This window comes from Chinchilla lanigera, unplaced genomic scaffold (genome assembly GCF_000276665.1).
Source record: "Chinchilla lanigera isolate Chin_1 unplaced genomic scaffold, ChiLan1.0 scaffold00004, whole genome shotgun sequence".
In the NCBI taxonomy this organism is placed as follows: Eukaryota; Metazoa; Chordata; class Mammalia; order Rodentia; family Chinchillidae; genus Chinchilla; species Chinchilla lanigera.
Window position 1 is genome coordinate 9,912,895 of NW_004955405.1, and position 5,904 is coordinate 9,918,798.

Consider the following 5,904-nt stretch of genomic DNA (forward strand, 5'->3'; position numbering starts at 1 on the left):
AAAAAAAAAAAAAAAAAAAAAAAAAAAAAAAAAAAAAGATCACTGCTGAAGCCAGTGTTCCTAGGATTTCCACACACTGACTGTCAAGGGCGCTTTTCTTGAGTCCTCTCCTTGCTTTACTTATAACTAATAAGTAGACTAGCCTCTCAACAAGCACCATGCTTTGCCTCTATTTTTAGCACGATCAGTGGTGAGCGCAAATGGTCATGAAGCAGCTGCCTTGTTGTCTTGGAAATGGTAGTGATAATATTGCCAGTAGTTATACATTGAGCATCTGCTAAATACTAAGTACTATGCCAGGTGCTTTAGGTAGCTATGTAAATTCTAGCACAGGTAAATGTTTTTACTCCACTTCTCATATGAAAACAGTGTGGCTCAAAGAGGTTTAATAATGATATCAAATGTTTATTGGGCACCTACTGTGCTGTAGATGCAGGGAATACGTTGTCTACCAATAAGTCCCTGATCACACAGGGTAGCCAGTTCCATCAGGACAGGGGAAGGGGAATGCTTTGTTGTTTGTCCACACTAGTTGACAGTCTTTGCCTTTATAGAGAGAACTTTCATTCAGCACTTTGTTTATTTTTTTGGTTTTTTTTTTTTTTTTTTTTGGGCTTTTTGAGACAGAGTCTCGCTATGCAGTTCAGGCTGGCCTTGAGCTCACTTTGTAGCCCAGGCTGGTCTCGAACTCACAACGATCCTCCTGCCTCAGCCTCCTGAGTGCTGGGATTACAGTCATGCACCACCACGCCCGGCTCATTCAGCACTTTAATGCCAGCCCCTGTATAAGCAGGTTAAGAGCTATGGTTTGGGTGTGGTTCATGTGCCCTTACAGGTTCCCGTGACTGGAAGTTCTACCCAGTATGGCAGCATTGAGGAGGTGGGCATGGTGGGTCAGGGCCTCCTGGCAGTTGATCAGGTCAGGTAGAAGTGGATGAGTTCCCATGGGGGTGGTTTTCAAAAGAGCAAGCCTAGCCCTGCCCTGGTCTCTTGTTTCTCCATGAGCTCCTGGTGCAATACCATCCTCCATGAGGCCGTCATCAGAGCTTAGCAGATGCCGGCACCCTGCTCTTTAACCTCCAAAATTGGGATTTAAATAAGCCTCTTTTCTTTATAAAGTACTGGTCACAGGTATTTGTGGGGAGCAGCTGAAGCTGGAGATCGACCACATGTGTGGAGCATCCTAGGTGAGACACATGAACAAGCTGCTCCAGCTCCAAGATTGCATGGTGCCCAGAGTGAGCTAAGCAATCAAGTTGCATTCTTTTTTTTTGTTGTTGTTATTGATACCAGGAATCAAACTCAGGACCTTATGCTTGCCAGGCAGGCGCTTGTGCTGCTGAGCTATATCCCTGGCCCCTAAGCAATCAAGTTGCTAGGCAGAGGGGTTTCAACTAGAATAGCCCCTGAGTGTATAAATAAGTGTGCTGCAGTCCTTCAGAAGTTCTTTTCTCCCACCCGGGAGGGCTCCTCCTGACCTCCACTTTCTGCATTCTGACTCATCTTCATTTCTTCATCCTCCACCATCTGCTCCTGGGAAGTTTGAGAGCTGCACTGGATGTGGCAGGTATTTAGTTATAGCAACAGAAAACAGACTAAGGTAATAACCAACACTGGGAAGGCTCGTACATGAAAAATGGAAATGAATAAAAGAAAAGAAACTGCAAACGAGAGAAGAAAGTCATGATTAATTATACTGTAATATTTTAAGAGAGTTAATTATAATACTCAAGTTGTTTGGCATAGTATTATTAGCTACTTAAACCTTACAACAATGCTAAAATACAATTATTTTATTTTCTCCCACCCAGGGACAATTAATTTTTCCATTTGATATATAAGGAAATCAGGAATCAAGAAGATTCTGCAACTTGAACAAGCTAGCAGGGAGCAGAGCTAGAATTTGAACCCAAGTAATCTTGCTCTGCAATTCTGTTCCAAAGGTTGTGCCTCCTCTTGGATGGCATAACACTCATGAAAAAAAAAGGAAAAAGGGCGAGTAAAGACAAGCAACAAAATAAGCCTGTCTATAACCTGGAATCGAGACAACTGGAAAACGACAACTTAGTGAAGAAAGAGAAGCAGTAGATCTCTGGAAATCAAGCAAGAGCTGACAGGAGAACTAGAAACTACAGAGAAACTGGAGAAACTGAAGATGACACAGAGATTAGAAGGAAGCAGGCTGGAATGCTAAGCAAGGGTGCCTGTCTTTGCAAACACAAGGTAAGCCCCAGGAGGATCAGCAGTCCCAGGGACAAGCGGCAGACTGCGCCAGCAGCCCTAGCCTGAAGAAAAGCCCACAGTTATTGTAAGCTGCAAAAAGTGTGGTGTTTTACTCCAGAAGTAACTTCTTCTACATGGCAGGCTAGAGAAGATATCCATTGCAGTACCTGCTAGATTTGAGAGTATTTAACCAGGAACCATTTGGGGAAGGGGTTAATCATTTAAACTAAGCTAGTCAAGGGATCAGAAACCATAGAACAACTACACTTCAGAGTTCCTGGAGTTACCTTACCACAGTGACTGGTGAACCACAAGAGATAGTTGTGGAAAGGGTATGTGCTAGACACTAGACTCCCTGAGAAGTTTAAACTCAGACCAGGAAGGATCCTTCCTTCCGTGGTGAGAAGCCAGGCTGGTAGTGTGTGGTTTTTGGAAGGGATGGGGTCTCAAAGTGCTGGCATTAAGTCCTTCAGACTGCCTTATCTCTCTGCTAGCCACCTTCATCCAGCATAGAGCTTAGTGGTGCTTTCCATACCTGCCAACATGATCAGGAGCACTCCTTAGCTTGGATAATTGCCACAGCCTGGGTTGTACAGAAAAGGGACCTCTGGAGCAGGGAGACCTCTGATAAACCTACAGGCTGTAAAGTAGGTAGAAAAAGCAACAACTTGGGGCACAGAGCAGGACATGGAAACTGGGAGTGGCAGTGTATACCCTTAAGGCAGACACCATTGGCCACACCCAGCAGGAAAAGCAGAGCAGGCCCCAACACTTGTCCACAAGACTCTGAGTGTGCAAACAAAATTGCACTTAGTGACTCACCATCTCTCTCCTGTATTTGGTGGAGTCCAGTGCTGCCAGCTCTGGAAAGAAACCACTTATTCAAACACATGAAGGAAGTTTTGGGGCTTCTTTTTCTTTTTCTTTGTTGGCTTATGACAGTTTCAGTTTTTTTTCTTTAAAATTTTTTTCACTTCCTTTTGCTGTCTTTTTTACTTTATTCCTCTATTTCTTGTTTGTTCTTTTCTGTCACTTTTCTCTAATTCTATTAACTTTCTTTTACTTTTTAATTAGATCCTTTAGCTTACCTTTCCCCCCTCCTTCTCACCTTTTTCTTTATTTGTCAAAATTTATTTCTTTCATTTTTCCCTTCCCTACTACCTTCATTTTATTAGCATTACTATTAAGCTTTACTAATCTACAGATATTTAGCTGACAATGCTATTATTAAATTCTTTTCTATCACTAATGGTGGTATAGTTGTTGCATTTAATATATATTTACTGCCTGGCGATATTTGGTTTGTCTTTGAGTCAATGTTATTAGTGCAGATATATTTTCTGTTGTTAAGGGTGGTATGGTGGTAACTTTTATTGGTTCTATGGTATGTCAATATCCATGTTGTCTTTGATTGTATTATTGTTGCTGAATTTTTTCCTCCTCTTTTATTACATTGTATAATTCAGCTCTTTGGCTTTTGATATCTATCCCATCAGTGACCCATAGCTTTGGAGGAGTTGGAAGTTTTGGGAGATATTTTGTTGCCCTGTTTTCTCTCTCTCTCTTTTTTTTCTTTTGTGCCAAACATTGAGCATTGTTAAAAATGGAAAGATTTCGTGGTTCGTATGATCCCCCTAGTGACTGCTTCCCAGTGATACGCTCTGGGCATGGCTAACTATAGATCTTTGCCTTGGTCCAAGATCTGACCACCTCCATTAATTTATTTATTTGGGAAGGAGAGGGTGCAGTATAACTGGTTCAGCATGAGTTCAGCAATTTTTTTTGCTATTGCCAGTGGTGGCATAGTTGCTATTAATTTGTTTATATAGTATGCTGATACTTGGTTTGTCTTTGTGTCATCAACATTACTGGTTCATTTCCAGAGAACTGGGTGCTGAACCAGTTATACTGTAATATCTATCAATGTGAATGGTCTCAACTCCTCAATCAAAAAACAGGTTAGCAGGTTGGCTCAAAAAACAAAACCCAATGTATTTTAGTTACTTTTCTGTCATTTCTGAGACAAATTACCTGATGTCCAAAATTAAGGAAGGAAAGGTGTTGTAGTTTGAGGTTTTTGCAAGGGGAACAATACAATACAAGACACATATTTTATAAGATTATTTTATAAAAGTCACCCAAAGAATCATATACAAAGAGTGCAGGAAATCTGTCCATGCACACTAAAGACCAAAGAATCCAGCTGAGGGCCTCGATCCCATGGTAGTGTCCTGCATGAGTTCAGCTGAAGACTGAGACCCCATGACAATGGCCCCCATGTGTCCAACTGGAGGCCTAGAGCCCATGACAATGTCTCATGCAGGCCTGTTTCCCGGATCTGTGCTGGGAAGTTCTGAAGGTCAGTGGTGGAAGCTAGAAAGTCTGTGCCAGCAGGATGAAGGATCTGTGCTAGCAGGCTGAGAGATCTGCACTGCAGCCAGGAGGCAACTCTCAAAATAAGAACCAGAGCTCCCCTAAAAAGTACCACAGCCATCCTCAGCAACAGTGAGGTCCTGAGCTCCTCTGATGATGAGGAAAGCTGAATTCCCATCAGGAAAGCAAATGGGACAAACTTCTTCAGGAGACTGAGCCGTGCACCATCTTTCCCTCTGGAGCCAGGAAGTGATGCTCAAAGTGAGGATCAGACTTCCCCCAAAGGGAACCATAGCCATTCTCAGTGACAAGGTCCTGAGCTCCTTGGATGGTGAAAACAGTGGAGTTCATCAGGAAAGCCAGCATGATGAACAACTCCAAGAGAACCAACAGCACCTCACAGCTTCTACCAGCTCCCAGCAGCCTCAACAATTCTTCCTTTCCAGTTCTGCCTTTTACACAGCAATCCTCGGGTGGGCCTCCTACACCCAGCACCATGCTGATTCAGTTCAGCTGGGTGTTACAAGTTGACCACCAGCTGTCAACCCACCACAAAAAGTTTATTTAGCTCACAGTTTGTGGAGGTTTTACTCCATACTCGGCTGGTTCCAAGGCAGGGTGGCACATGGCAGAGGATAATAGTTCATGGTGGCAGAACACAGCAAAAGCAACAAGAGGAAAAAAAAGGGAGGAGCAGCAGCAAGCAAGCTTCTTCCTCTCCCTTATATTGTATGCAGGCTACCTACCCTAGAGTGGGTGCACCACTCACACCCATAATAATCCCAACATTAGACCATGAGTCAATCATGAATTCTAGAAGCTCACCCCATGACTGCATGAGGCTTAGTGGGAGACATTTAGACACAACCCTAACACAACGGTATGCTGTATACAAGAAGCACACTTAATCCAAAAAGAAATTCATGGACTACAAAATCAAAGGATTGCTGGGCATGGTGGCACATGCCTTTAATCCCACCACTTGGGAGGCTGAGGCAGAAGGATCACTGTGAGTTTGAGAACAAGCCTGGGCTATAAAGTGAGCTCAAGGCCAGCCTGAATTGCATAGTGAGACTGTCTCAAAAAGACAAAAAAAAAAAAAAAAAAAAAAAAAAAATCAAAGGATAGAAAATAGTATTCCATGCAACAGGAACCCCCAAAAAGCAGGAATAGCTATCCTATTCTCAGAGTGGACTTCAAGCCAAAACTGATTAGAAGAGGCAAAGAAGGTCACTACATATTGGTTAAGTGAACAATTCTATAAGGAGAGGAAACAATTATAAACATATATGCACTGAACACTGGTGT